Source organism: Cervus canadensis, chromosome 2 (assembly GCF_019320065.1).
Source record: "Cervus canadensis isolate Bull #8, Minnesota chromosome 2, ASM1932006v1, whole genome shotgun sequence".
NCBI lineage: Eukaryota > Metazoa > Chordata > Mammalia > Artiodactyla > Cervidae > Cervus > Cervus canadensis.
The window spans coordinates 27,639,484-27,655,451 of record NC_057387.1 but is presented as its reverse complement, the minus strand read 5'-3'; the positions used below and the strand labels follow the sequence as shown (position 1 = coordinate 27,655,451).

The following is a 15,968-nucleotide window of genomic DNA, read 5'->3' as shown; positions in this document are numbered from 1 at the left end:
AATTTTTAATGTATTCTAATTAGATTGATGCCTTCATTGATATTATAGAGAATCTATCTTTATACATCAATGCAAAGCTCTAATTTTTGCCAAATTAAACTTTTTGGAATGTGACTTGCCTAATCTTATATATAAGCTGTGATTTTGTCCTATCCAAAAAATAAGAATCACCAAACCAAGAGTTGCCTGTTTTTTCCTTACAGGCATCTCACATCTGATGGTCCTTTTTAGCCTAATTAAATTGAGTTGCTTTGCTACCCACCTCTTCCTGCCCCATGGCTCTCCTAGCCTGAAAGATTTATATCCCTTCCCCCACTCCTCTAGTTTCTTGCCTTGACCTCCACTACCATTACACATTCTAATCTGTAAGTGCTGGCCCAGCTTTCCAGTCCTAGACCTCTCCAAACTTCATCTTTAGAAAACTTCCTAAAGCCAACTTATTCACATATTTGTTCATAGAGGTTGCTCTCTCAAGCTTGCCTCAACAGTTCTAACAGAAGCACAGATTAAGAAAATGTAACAGCTTCAACAATTTTTAAAATTTTGCTTCTTCTCTTAATGCTACAAAATGAGTCAAAGGCTTCTCCAACTATTAAAGACCATTAAGTCAGGCAGGACTCACACAAAGAGAAACTAGAGCTCATGAGAAGCACAACGGACAACCTCAGCAGAAGAAACAGCAACTCACTCCCTCAGGGGAGCAAAAGTGTAAATGTGACAAACTAAGCATGATTTTAAAATATAATAAAACAGAATATTTGGAGTAAATACTAGGAGAAAAAAGGTACTAATCAATTTTTCCCCCTATTCTTTTTCCCAAAGAGGTGATTCTTAATCATGTCCCTTTGTTTTTATTTTCTATTGCTTCTATGAGTGTTTACTTTGATCCAAGAAATACATCAACTATAGTTTGTCAGCTTAAGATATAATTCATAATATAAACTATCATATATAGGATTTGGTGTTCTTAGCCTTTTAAGAGAAACCAACCAAAATCTATTCAGGTTAAGTGAAATTCTCTGTAAGAAAGAGAATATTAATGTTCTATTTTACTAAATTCACGTCTACATAAGAAAGTTTCTCACTCCAAACCCTTTAAACTATTTTATTGATTAAATACAATCTGGCAAAATAGGAAGCATTTGGAATATTCTAAGTGTTAGTTGCTCAGTTGTGTCCGACTCTTTGCAACCCCATGAACTGTAGCCCGCCAGGCTCCTCTGGCCATGGAATTCTCCAGGCAAGAATACTGGAGTGGGTAGCTTATTCCCTTCTCCAGGGGATCTTCCTGACCAAGGGATCAAACTCAGGTCTTCTGCATTTCAAGCAGTTTCTTTACATTCTCAAAGTTGATTTTAAAACTGATAAAAGGGTATACTTTTATTTTTGACTACACTAGGTGGTATGCAGGATATTAGTTCCCCAGTCAGGGATCAAAGCAGTGCTCCCTGCACTGGGAGTGTGGAATCATGACTACCGGATGGCAGGGAAGTCCCTAAGAGTATATTTTTAAATGATTAACTTTTTGTTATGTGAATTTTACCTCAATCAGAAAGGTTGATGAAAGGGACCAAGAAGACTCCCACTTTTGGTATGACATAATAATTGGACTAGACTTGCCTTCTCAACATAGATAACAATAAAACTGGTTAATAAATAAATGCTTTCAAATATTGGATAACAGCAAAGAACTCTGATTCTTGAAAAAGAAAAACAAATGAAGTGGACACCACAATGGCCCAGTTTTCACCTTCAAGGTTCTTTTCAAAAAACAGCATAGAACATGGTAATCATGCCCAACCAAGGAAAAAGAGACCAGCGTGTGGAGGGGCAGAGGCAAACGGAACCTTCAGGGTACAGTATCAGAGAGGAGGGAGCAGCACAGCGAAAAAGCTCCAGAAATCTAGAGGATCTACTTGAGTCATGGGCTGAGTATGTACAGGGTGATGTGCAGGGTAACACTGCACAAGGCTGGACACAAATTACTGGGAAAGAACAGCTAATTACCCAGTAAGCTGACTAATACCCAGAGTTAACAAAGGTCTGGGCAATGTTCAACTTCCAATGATCTACGCGAGGGAGGCCTTGTCAAATAGCCAGTAATTCAGTAGAGACAGTGGGCGGTCACAGCTTCCCAGTTGGACTACACCAACCCTAGAGTGAAGGATGCTTTGCAGCCACCACAGAAAAGCTTTAAAAAAGCCTTAAAAGGATCAAGTTGACTCAGAAGTAATTTAAATACCCACATAAACAAAAGTCAATAATTTTTACACGACACCAAAATCTAGACGTGCTGCAATATAACATTTACAATATCCAGCACCCAGTAAAAATCACTAAACATGTAAAGAAGCATGAAAATGAGACTCCTAATCAGGAGAAAAATCAGTTAATAGGAACAAAACCAAAAGTGACAGACATGATAGAGTTGGCAGAGAAAGGCTTTAAGTCAAATATTTTAAATATATTCATAAACTTAAAGAAAAATATGAACATAATGAGTAGAGAAACAGAAGATATAAAAAAGAAAACAAAGAGATTAACTTCTGGAGCTTAAAAACACTTCATCTGAAATGAAAAGTTTGCTGGGTTATTTGAACAGCAGATTTATATACTGTAGAGGAAATGACCAGTGAAGTTGAGTAAGTAGTAACAGAAACTCAAAAACTAAAACAAAAACTGAAGCACAGAGAGCAGAAAAGGTTGAAAAAAAAAGTCTTACTAGAAATAAGGGGGTGGGAGTCAGGGGACAAATATTCAAGAAACAACAGCTGAAATTTTTCTAAATTTGATGAACACTCTTATCCCATAGAGCCAAGAGGCTCAAAAAGTGCCAACAGGATAAATATAAGGAACGCCCTACTAAGGCAAACCATAATCAAGCTGCTGAAAACTGATGATAGAAAATTCTTAAGAGCCAAAGGAAAGGATATATCTTATACACAGGAACAACAGGGTATATCAGAAAACAATGGAGGGATTTCCCTGGTAAGTCCAGTGGCTAAGACTCCAAACTCCCAATGCAGGGGGGCTTGGTTTGATCCATGGTCAAGGAACTAGATCCCACATGCTATGACTTAAGAGTTCACATGCTTCATCTAAAGACCCTGCAGGCCACAAGGAAGATCGAAGATCTTGCATGCCGCAACTAAGACCTGGTGCAGCCAAACAGATAAATTAAAAAAAAAAAATTTTTTTTTTTAAAGGAAACAATGGAAAATATTTAGGGACTTTCACAGAAGCCCAGAGGTTAGGACTTGCCGACTTCACTGCCGCAGCCTGGGTTCAGTCTCTGGTCCGGTCCTGTCCTGCGTGCTCAGTTGCTCAGTCGTGTCTGACTCTTTCACGACCCCACGGACTGCAGCACGCCAGCTCCTCTGTCCATGGAATTTTCTAGGCAAGGATACTGGAATGGGTTGCCATTTCCTACTCCAGAGGATCTTTCTGACCCAGAGGTTGAACCTGAGTTTCTTGTACAATCTCTGGTCAGGAAACTAATATCCCACAGGCACGCGGCGAACCCCCACCCCCCAAAAAAACACACAAAACAAAAATTTTAAATGCTAAGGGGGAAAAAAAAACTGTGAATCTAGAATTCTAGACAAATCCTTCAAGACTTGTGAATTTGTCACTGCTGATCTGCACTCAGGGCCAGTGACATAATTTGTCGGCCCCAGGACAAGATGAAAATGTGAGGTCCCTTATTCAAAGTGCTTTAAAGGTATATACGAAGCTTCTTCCTTTTTCCTGGAAGTCTCCCTTTCAACTTGTCTCAGTTTTAAATTGATTACTTAATGTTTTCTGTAAAAAATTTTTTTAATTTAAATTATTTGCAAGCTTTTACCATTCATCTATATATTATAGAACACCATTTTAAATGCAAATATCAAAGCATGTAACTTGAATGCAGAATCAGTGAATGTAAACAATTCCTATTTTGTGGCCTGTCCTGATGGGTTACTCCAGCTGGCCACAAGAGACAAATGTAGCCAGATTCAGGAAGGTTGGAAGGAGGATGAAAAGGTCCCCTCAGGCATGGTATCTAGCCAAGAGAATGCTCTCAAGCCTAGGTATACTTGGGAGGCGGGTGCAGATCCTCACAAGAACCTGGGAGCCCAGTCCTGTGATGTGGGGCGTGCACATGCTAACCTGGGCCTAATGCCTGCTGGAATCCCCCGCCTGCTACCCACCAAACCAAGAGGCCATGCTCTAGCTGAGGCAAGGTCTGGGCAAGTACAGTCAGGTGTCTCCCCATTTCACAGGCCTGCCTCTTTAACTCATGACATACAGGTAACCCCTGAGAGTCTTTAAACCTCTACCAGAACACATTTGATTTCTGGATGGCGGTGGGCAATAGACTTGCCCCTGCAAAACCAACACCTCTGTTTGGTGGCTCGCCAGATATACCATGGTGTTGTCAGTATGGGGTGGGACAGCCATTTATACATCCAATTTCAACCCTCAAACACCCAAGCGTCTGCTGAGAGAGTACAGGGTGGCAGTCGTCAGAGGGTACAGGTGAGAAAAGGGCAATAGGGCAGGGCCAGATATGCCAGGGAATCAGAGAGAGAAAGAAGACAGCTGGAATCCATACTAGCAAGATGGCAGGAAGGCAGACTGTTTATGAAGTGTGACTCCAAGCCCCTAGTGCACACTACATTGTCCAATTAGACTTCACTTACAAAACTCAAATTCAAAGATAACATTTATCAGAATTTCTAGATGGCTACTGCACAGCATAAAATCCCACAGGGCCCTTCTAAGTGTGGGAACCTGTGTAACTACATTGATCATGAAGCTCAACCTGCTTACACCATAAGAAATGTTAAAGAAAGTTATCCAAATTGAAGAAAAATGATACCAGATGGAAATCCAGATATAAACAAAGAAATGATGAGAATCAAAAAATGCTACACATAGATAAATAAAAAACACATTGGACTTCCCTGGTGGTCCAGTGGTAAAGAATCTGCCTGCCAATACAGGGGACACAGGTTTGATCCCTGGTCTGGGAAGATTCTGCATGTCACAGGGCAACTAGGCCCGTGATTCACAACTAATGAGTCTGTGCTCTAGGGCCCTTTGTGCAGCAAAGACCCAGTGCAGCCAAAAATAAATAAATCCATTTAGAAAAACACATTTTTGCCATTATTAATCTCTAAAAATGATTGACTATTTACAGTAAACACAGTAAGGTACTGTGGAATTTAAAATAATGTCAAAGTAAATGTAAGACAAGAACACAAAGGAGGGAAAGAAAAATGGAAGTACAGCACTAAGCTTCTTACTTTACATATTAAGTGGCACATTATTTGAAGGGGATAGGTTGAAGTAGTGTGGTGTAAATTCTAAAGCAACCACTAAAAGAAAAACAAGGAATAGCCAAGAAGTTAATAAAAAATATTAAATGAAATTCTAAAAAATACTCAACGCAAAAAAAGATGTGGGAGTGAGAAGAGACACAAGAAAAACAGCAACCACAAAATAACCACATGGGACAAACAAAAAATTAATAACAAGATGATATACTTAAATATGACCATACCAATAATTATGTTTTATAAATAAGCTAAGCTTTAAATAAAAGGCAAAGATGATCAAACTTGATAAAAAAGCAAGACCTAATTCTACACTTCTATAAATTGCACTTTGAATAAAAAGACATAGATCAAGTTAAAGTAGAGACAGAAATACTGAACACTATAATAAGAACACTGGATTGTCTATATTAACATCAGACTCCTGGGCAAGAAAATTAGCACAAGTAGAGAGACATTTCAAAGATAATAGAGTCAATTCATCAAGAAGAACTACAATCCTAAATGTTTATGTACTTAATGATAGAATTTCAAAATGCAAGAACCAAAAATGTCAGAGCTAAAAATGACAAATGGACAAATCCACAATTTTAGTAAGTATTTCATCACTGTTCATCAGTAGTAATTGACAGAAAAACAGAAAATCAGTAAATATATACAAGACTTGAATACTACTATCAACCAACTTGACTTATAAGTGATATTTTAGAATACTACTCCCAACAATATAATTCAAATACACATAGAACATTTACCAACAGACCGTATCTTGAGCCATAAAATAAGACTTGATAAATTTAAAAGGATTGAAATCATTTTGAGAATGTTTTCTAACTCAAAATGGAACTGAATTAGAAATCAGTTATAAACCAAAAGGAAAATCCCCAAATGCTTGGAAATAAACACTTATATTACAAAAGGAAAAAGAAGTTTAAAAACAATGAATGAGGATATTATTTCTTGGTGTTTTAAGTTGGAACACATTTTACCCCATTAAGTTTCAAGTTATATTTTAATTTTCTCTCCAGATTAAACGCTCTAGTTTAACATATGTCTAAATTATTTTACAGCCAATCCAGCACAAAATCTACCGTTCTTTTCAAAGTTACATTTTTCTAAACCATGCAGTGAAATTTGGGCGTCATCACTTCACCTAAGACATGAACAATAAATGATTTAATGTTCTCCCTCAAAAAGGAAAAAAATAAACCCAAAGCAAATGGAAGAAAAGAAATAATAGTGAGTACTGATGAAACAGCAACACATGAATAATGGAAAAGTATTAATAATACAAAAAAGTTACTTAAAAAGGTCAATAAATTGATAAACCACTAGGTAGATGAAATAAATAAAAAAGAGAAAAAAAGGACAAATTAGCAATATCAGGAATGAAAAAGGGGGCATCACTGCAGATCCCACATTAAAGGACATAAAGGACTACTATGAATAAGTTTATGCTAGTAGATTTGACAACTTAGACAAATTTCTTGAAAGAAGCAAAGTGACAAAACTGAAGTAAGAAGATCTAGGAATTTTGAATACCTCTATACTTACTTTAAAATTAATTTAAAATTTTTAATTAAAAACCTTTCCATAAAGAAAACTCCAGGTCTAGAGAGCGTCACTGGTGAATTTCATTAATCGTGTAAAAAATAATACCAATCTTATACAAACTCTCTCATAAAACAAAGAGAAACACTTTCCAACTCATCTTATAAGGCCAGCATCACCCTGTTAGAAAACCAGACAAAGATTTTACAAGAGAAGAAAAGTAAGACTCATGAAAAAAATGCAAAAATTCTTCTAAAATATGAGCCAGAAAAAAACCATAAATATAAAAAAGTGACTAAGTACAATTTAACAATGATGCAAAAGCCATCACATTTATGACATAAAGGGAATAAAAAACACTCACACTGGTCAAAATGGCCATCATCAAAAAGCCTACAAATAACCATTGGAGAGAGTGTAGAGAAAAGGGAATCCTTGTAAACAGTTATTAGAAACATAAATTGGTGCAGCCACTATGGAAAACAGTATGGAGGTTTCTTAAAAAAAAACCTAAAAATAGACATATGCATCAGCAATCCCACTTCTGGGCATACATCTGGAAAAGATGAAAACTATAATTCAAAAGGCTACATGCACCCTTATGTTCACAGTGGCACTATTTATAATAGGGAGATACGGAAACAACCTAAGTGTTTATCAACAGATGAATGGATAAAGAAGACGTCTTGTGTACACACACACACACACACACATACACACACACACACACACACACAATGGAGTACTACTCAGTCATAAAAAAAGAAAAAAATTTGCCATCTGTAACAACACGGATGGACTTGGAGGGTATTATGCTTAGTGAAATAAGTCAAACAGAGAAACACAAATACTGTATGCTATCATTTACAGGCAGAATCTAAAAACTGAAACAAATGAATGAATCTAACAAAGCAGAAACAAACTCATAGATAGAGAAAACATCAGTAGGGAGACGGAAGGAGGGGCAAAATAAAGGGAGGTAATTAGGAGGCATAAAGTACTATGTATAAAATAAACAAGCTACAAGGTTATATTGTACAGTACAGAGAACATAGGCAATATTCCATAATAAGTATAAATAGAGTAAAATATATTAAAATTTTGAATCAGTTTCACACTTGAAATTAATATATTATTATATACCAACTATATCTCAATTAAAACAAACAGATGCAGAAAAAACATTTGAAAAAATTCTTACCCATCCCATAATTGGAAAAAAAAAAGAACTCTTTAGAAAATGAGTAATCAAATTTCTATAATGTAATAAAGGGCATCTATGAAAAAAAAAACTGGTAATATCATACTAAGTGGTAAAAGACTGAACACCTTTCCCTTAAGACTGGGAAAAAGGCAACAATGCCTTTTTTCCCCACTTTTATTCAACCCTATGTGAGAAGTCTTAATGCCATAAGGCAAGAAAAATTTTTTTAAAAGTTTGGAAAAGAAGTAAAACATTTCTGGGGCAAACAACATGATGATATATTTAGTCAATCCCAAGAAATCCACTATTACAAGCTAGTAGAATTCATGAGAATTTAGCAAGGTCTCAGGTGACTTCCCCGGTGGCTCAGATGGTAAAGCATCTGCCTATAATGCGGGAGGACCTGGGTTTGATCCCTGGGTCGGGAAGATTCCCTGGAGAAGGAAATGGCAACATACTCCAGTACTCTTGCCTGGAAAATCCCAGGGACAGAGGAGCCTGGTAGGCTACAGTCCATGGGGTCTCAAAGAGTCAGACATGACTGAGTGACTTCAATTTTGCTTTTCAGGATACATGGTCAGCATTTAAGATTTAACTGTATTTATAGATACTGAGAGTGCTAGAAAATAAAATTTAAATAACATTTATAGCAGCATGAAAAACAGGAGATAAATACTTAGGAGTAAAAGACTCACACACTGAAAAGTACAAGATACTGCTGAGAAAAATCAAAGAATAATTTTAAAAAGAGATATACCACATTAATGAACTAAAAGCTTTGATTTTGTTATGATGTCTGATTCTCTCAAAATTGAGCTGCAGATTCAACACAATCCTAATCAAACTCACAGCAGGCTTTGTAGCAGAAACTGACAAGTTGATTTTCAAATATATATGGAAATTTAAATGACCTAGAATAGCCTAAAATTTTCAAAAATAATAAAGTGATTTCAAGGCATTATAAAGCTGTGGTAATCAAGACTATGTGTATCAGTGAAAGCAGAGATAAATGGATCAATAGAACAGTGCAGAGCCCATAAATAGACCCACATGCATTTTAGACAATTGATTTCCACAAAACTGGAAAGGAGTAATCTTTTCAGTAAGTGGCACTGGGACAAATGGATATTCATATGGAAAAAAATGAACCTCAACCCTTACCCATACCATATACCAAAATTAACTTGAAATGTACAAGAGTCCCCTCCCTATCCATGAAGGGTACATTCCAGTGGATGCTGAAATGGCTGATAATACCAAACCCTATATATATTGTTTTGTCCTGTAATGGGTGGGTAGCAGAAATAGTGTGGATTCTCTGGACAAAAGGATTATTCATGTTCCCCAAAGCACAGAGCAAAATGGTGGGATATTTCGTCATGCTGCTCAGAACAGCATCCAGTTTTAAAATTATAAACTGTTTATTTCTGGAATTTTCTATTTGGTATTTTTGGACCACAACTGACTGTGTGTAACTGAAATCGCAGCAATTGAAACCACAGATAAGGGAGGATTACTGTATCATAAACCTAAGCCTAAGAGCTAAACCTATAAACCTTCTAGAAGAAAATACAGGAAAAAAAAAAATCTCTGTAACTTTAGGAAGGGAAGAGATTTCTTAGAATACAAAAAGGCATAAAGGCAAAAACTTGCTAAAATGGACTTGCAAAATGAAGATCTTCTGCTCTTCAAAAGATGTTTTAAAAATGAAACGGCAAACCACAGTGAGAAGTGTTATACACAATACATACATCTGACAAAGATTTAAATTCATTACATAAAGAACTATAACAAATGAATGATAACTCACTCTATTAAAATGTACATCAGATATGAATAGACACTTTACAAAAGATTTTAGGAGCAGCCAGTAAGTACAATAAAGCACCTGAAAAATGTACACTGTTATTAGTTGTCAAAAACATGCAAATTAAAACACAAGATACCACTGCATACCCATTAGAATCACTGAAATTAAAAAGAACTGCAGTACTAAATACTGGAGCTCATGTTACTCTAACACTGCTGGTGTAATACGGTACAACCATTTGGAAAACAGTCTGGCAGCTGCTTATAACATTACTAATAAACATGACTGCCTTGTGTGTGTGTGCGGACTCAGCTGCCCAGTCATGTCTGACTCTTTGTGACCCCATGGACTGTAGCTCACCAGGCTCCTCTATCCACGGAATTTTCCAGGCAAGAATTCTGGAGTGGGTTGCCATTTCATACTCCAGGGGATCTTCCCCACCCAGGGATCGAATCCATGTCTCTTGCATTTCCTGCACTGGCAGGTGGGTTCTTTACCACTGTGCCTCCTGGGAAACCCAATGAGTGCCATATGAGATAATTATCAGACAGGCTGGGGGCTGGGACCTGGGACACTGCTGCAGTCCTTAGGACTGGAAAAATGTCTCCTAGAGCAACAGAATACAAAGAAATTATAAGGAACTAAAAATAACTGTGTGCATAAGCAGTTGGGTTAAATAAGGAACAAGATACAAAATGAGCAAATATGTAACTGCCACATCCAAGGTGCTGGGAGCAAAAGCAAGGTAAAGGGCATGATTCCTACATAATGCATCACCAAGAGGGTGGGCAGACCACCAAAGCCACCCCCACCCTCACCCTATTTAAGTGACCAGCTCCCTCTCTCACCCATCCCCCAACCTCAGGGAGCAAGCAAGGAAACCTGTTACTTGTTTTTGTTTCCTCCTGCTGCTGCTTGAGGACCATTAAAGCCTTGCCCGAATTTCTTATCTGGCCTCTCATCAACTTCTCTATTGATTAAAGGGTCCAAACACCAGGCTCTATAAAAATCTCACTTAGGCATTTCATATGAAAGGAAAATATGTGTTCACACAAATATTAATACTTTTTTTTTTCTTTTTTTCTTTTTTTTTCTTTTTTTTTTTTGTGACCCCATGGACTGTAGCCCACCAGGCTCTTATGTCCATGGGATTCTCCAGGCAAGAATGCTGGAGTGGGTTGCCATTTCCTTCTCCCACACAAATATTAATACTTTTATATGAATATTCATAGCGGCTTTATTCATGCTAGTCCCAAACGAAACAACCAAAAGGTCATTAAGAAGTGAATACAGAAACAAATTGTGATATAATCATACAATAGGATATTACTCATCAATTAAAAAGAACTAATGATATGAGCAATAACTTGGATATCTCTCAAAAGCATTATGCATAAGTGAAAGAGTCCATACAGTATGATTCCACTTATATGAAATTCAAGAACAGGCGAAACTAATCTATTACGAAAGAAAGCAACTCAGTGGTTGCTTAGGGCCAGGAGGGTTAAGCACTAACCACAGAGACATATAAGGGAACTTTGTAGAGTGATGAAAATATTACACATCTTGATTGGGATAGTAGTTACACAGCTGTATACATCTGTCAAAGCTGCTGATCTTATATGTGTTATAAAATGGGTATATTTCACTGTTTGAAAATTTATCTCAATGAAGTTAGTTTTTAAATGTGAAAAAAAAAGGTGAATGGTAAAATATTTAATACACTGAAAATCCTATGTATTTTTGCCCTTAATTTGAATGAGAAAAATCATCCTTACTTTTAAGACATTTAAAACATGTCATTTACTTCAGAAATATGTATGGCATCCCTTCTACGTGGAATCTAACAAGAAATGATACAGATGAACTGACTTATAAAACAGAAAGAGACTCACAGACTTAGGGAATGAAATTATGGTTGCTGGTGGGAGGGAGGGGGCGAAGGGAGAGAGGGAGTTTGGGATGGACATGTATACCCTGCCATATTTAAAATGGATAACCAGCAAGGACCTACTGTATAGCACATAGAGCTTTGCTTAATGTTATGTGGCAGCCTGGATGGGAGGGGAGTTTGGGGGAAAATGGATACATATATGTGTATGGCTGAGTCCCTTCACTGTTCACTGAAACTATCACAGCATTGTTAATTGGCTATACCTCAATACAAAATAAAAAGTTAAAAAAAAACAACAAAAAAGATAAGACATGTCATTTACTTCAAAATTAATTTCCACAATAGTTCAGTTACAAAGCAGTTTCAGTTAGTTAGCCTACCTCCTTTCCTCCTCATAACAACCTTGATTATTATATTATTGGACACATTTTTGTAGGTGAGGATACTTGTGCTTAGAGAAGATAAATGAATTGCCCAGGTCACAAAGTCCAAGGTTTTCTTCTATATCACAGCTATTATTAAAAACTTGACAGGTCAGTTCATTTCAACCTGTTTTTCCTGTGCCAAAGCCAGAGACACTGAGCTCTCTAATTGTATGCCATTCCAGAAAAAAAAAAAAGCCAACAAGATTTAACCTCTTGAATCTGAAAGAAAAAAAAAAAAAGCCAACAAGATTTAACCTCTTGAATCTGAATACTTTCAGGGAAAACACTGCCAATATCAAATTTAAAAACAAAAGTTCTCCTCTTTGAAGTTAACACCCCTCAAAAAAGGTGTTACTGATCTTCTTCATCCTTAATAATGAAGTGAGAATCTTTTAATTAAACAGTGTTAAATTTGTTGCTAAAGTAAACAAAACCCAAATACAATGAACTTCAATTTAGGGACAATTTAACTTTGACTAAAATAATCTTCTATTCAATTTTCACATAAGGCTTGCTGCTTGGATGCAAAGCAAGTTCTCTACTTAATAATGGTCCATATTTGTAATGAACTGCAGACCAGACCCATATATGTGTAATGAATCTTAGACCTTTTAGAAACAGTGAATGTACACTGAATGAGATATGTTAATAACCATAAACAAAAATCACTCTTTGTATTCAAGCCTAAATTCTGTAGGATCAATATTACTTTTCTCTGAACAACAGACTGGTCAGGAAATCTAAAATGAGTTGTCATACAACTGTATTCTTAAACATTTAAATAATCTGACTTTTCTTTCTCATAAATGCATTTAGCTCCCAATAATACTACACTATTCACTGCAAAACTTCCGTTAAGCTTTTAGCTATTCCTTTGTTCGAAGAAAGAAGGGTGCTTAGGTATAGATGCCTATTTTTTAAATACCAGTTTCAGGTGTAATGCCAGAATGACTACTGCTATCTGAAGAAAATGGATGCCAAAAAGATTCTAACTACTCAGACACTAGAAGGAACACAGCCAAATGAAAACAGAATCACTACTGATGTCATAAGGGTAGCTTATTTCAGAAGAGATAAGACTAAAGATAAAATCTCTGAGAAAGACGATTCCCTCCCCCACCCAAAAATAACCTCTACTGATTTTTCAAAATGGTATCATATTACAAAGAGGTGAAGAGATTAAGATTCATTTTATGCCTACAGCATACAAGGTCCTTTAACAATTATAGTGCTCCTCTCAACCAAACGAAGTAGGTATTAATTGCTCTCTGCATATTCTCCATTTGAAAAGTAGAGATGAGCAATTTTCTCAACAGTCCAAGGTTTCAACAGCTGGAGGAGCTAGGATTCAGACCTGAATGTGCCTACCCCAACGTCATTTGCTTTTCCCACTCCGTATATTACACTGTTCCCCAAGCAAAGAGTTTGTAGAAATCAGAAGAAATGGAGTACAGTCCTGACCCTGTAACTTAATTGGCTGTGTGACCTTAGCTGTGTGACTTTATCTTTTAGGGCTTCAGTTTTCTCATCTGTAAATTCTGATTTACCACTGATCTTCGTGTACTTTCTTTAATATTTCTTGTAGTTCAGTTCTGTGGTGAACAAATTTCCTCCTCTTTTATTAATCTAAAATAACTTTATTTCACCTTCATTTTTTAGAAGGATAATTTTGCTGGATACAAAATTCTAGATTGATAGTATTTTTCTTTAGTTATCATTCTTCTGACTTGCAGTCAGCATTGTTTCTACAGAATGAGAATTTTGCAGCCATTCTTATGTTAGTTTCCCTGCATAACATAGCTATTTTTTCCTAACTTCTTTTCAGATTTACTCTTTATCTTTGCTTTTCAGCAATTTGGCCCAAGTGTTGTTTCAGTTATATTTATCTTGTTTGAGGTCTGCAGAGATTCTCAGATTTTGAGTTAGTGTTTTCTATCTGCTTTTCTCCCCCTGGTTATAGTTTCAGGTATTTTTGGTTCACCTTTGGACTCAATTCTGGCAGAGCATCAATGCACAATTTCTCTATGCCTCCCACACTCACCTGCGATGCTGCTTTCTTAGTAAAAATATGAAGATGGCAGACACAGCAGATAAGTGTTGGGCCAACTGGTTTATTGTTGCATTTGGGATTCTTCCAAATTCCAATCCACATTCCAATTCCAAGAGTCCATATGTTAACTAAGGCTCGGCAGATCTCCCCTTGACTTTGTAAAGCCTCACCATCTGTGTCAGGGTTCCAATATCCAAACCACATGCTTGTCCCCAAGTATGAAAGTTGCTGTGGCTTTCTACTCACTTATAAACAATTCATTTTGGAATTCAGTTCACTGAAGTTTCTTTATGCACTTCTCTATCTGTGTTAGCCACTCAGTCATGTCCAACTCTTCACAACCCCATGGACTGCAGCCCACCAGGCTCCTCTGTCCAAGGAATTCTCCAGGCAAGAATACTGGAGTGGATAGCCATTCCCTTCTCCAGGGGATGTTCCCAACTCAGCAGTTGAACCCAGGTCTCTTGCATTGCAGGCAGATTCTTTACCATCTGAGCCACCAGGGAAGCCCCAGAGAAATATGTGATTTTTATTTTGTCCAAGATTTTCTTGCCACTATGGCAGCAAATGTTTTCTGAGTCCTTCTAAACCTAATTAGAAGAGAAAGTCATAAAATGTTTTTAATGAAACAGAATAGTACGAAATAGAAAAAATCAGAATACACTGTATGTAAATAAGGAAAAATATCGCTTCAGATATGTTTATTTCAGATGTGTGTGTGTTCTTAATAGTTTACAAATGTATTTATCATGTTTTTGGAAAGTTTCTTCTCTAGAGACATTGAAGTCTGCCTCAGAATAAAGCACAAGTTTAGAAAAAGGATATTAGGACACCAATGTGCAAAAAAAAACAGTCTAGTCCTAGATCAACTTCATGTATTCAAACTTTTCAGAAACCCAAAGGCTTTTACGTATCAACACAGAACAAAATAAGTCCCTGTAAAAATATATAAAACTCAAAATTATCATAATAGGCAACTGCTGTTAGAGAAGACTAAAACACATTCAGATATTTTAATAAAAAACAGTCTTTGATTTTTTAATTAAATCCAGTTTCTGGACCAATGTATTGTAATTCAATTTGTTGTTACTGATTCCTATTATTAGGTTAAGAGTGCAAAGAAAGATTCTGGAGAGAAAATACGCTCTTTTTATATTTTGCTTCCTTAATAAAAATCTTTTCAAAATCTCTTTTTTAAGCGTGGGAGAAAGAGCCAAGCATATTCTCTCAATGTAGGAAAGCTATTCCTGGGGAAGAGAATAAATAGCTTTTAACTCAGCAATCAATGAAATAAACTACAGAAATGTCGTAAACGTATATGGAGACTCCAATAGTTAATTTATATGGGCAGCATCATGGCTTATGGTACAAAGAGGGCAGGCTTTGGAGGAAGACATCTGGATTTAAATTCTCTACAATTTACTCTGTGGTATGGCCTTGTACTCTTAACCAATCCAGCCTTAATCTATAACAAAGGAATAAGACTTACCATCAGTTATTGGAAGGATAAAATGAAATAATATATTAATATAAAGTATCTTGCACAAAGTATGCAATAATGCCTATGACATTACTGTCACAACTTACTTAAATATTGTATGTGTATGGGAATCAGTACAGAGCCTCGCCAACCTAACCTCCTGAATGCTTCTCTTCTTTTTTTTCCCTTCACCTCTCTTCATTTTTATCACCATTACAACCATCTTAATTTATGCT

General features: G+C 36.4%; 1 protein-coding gene across 1 annotated transcript in view; it reads right to left on the bottom strand.

Annotated features, from left to right (window-relative positions):
• Nucleotides 1-14,595, bottom strand: part of DENND2C (DENN domain containing 2C) — a 57,312-nt gene extending 42,717 nt beyond the window's left edge. The window contains 1 exon segment of the mRNA XM_043460078.1: nt 14,244-14,595. The gene's annotated coding sequence lies outside the window, so the exon portion shown is untranslated.
• Between the last annotated feature and the right edge of the window lie 1,373 nt (nt 14,596-15,968).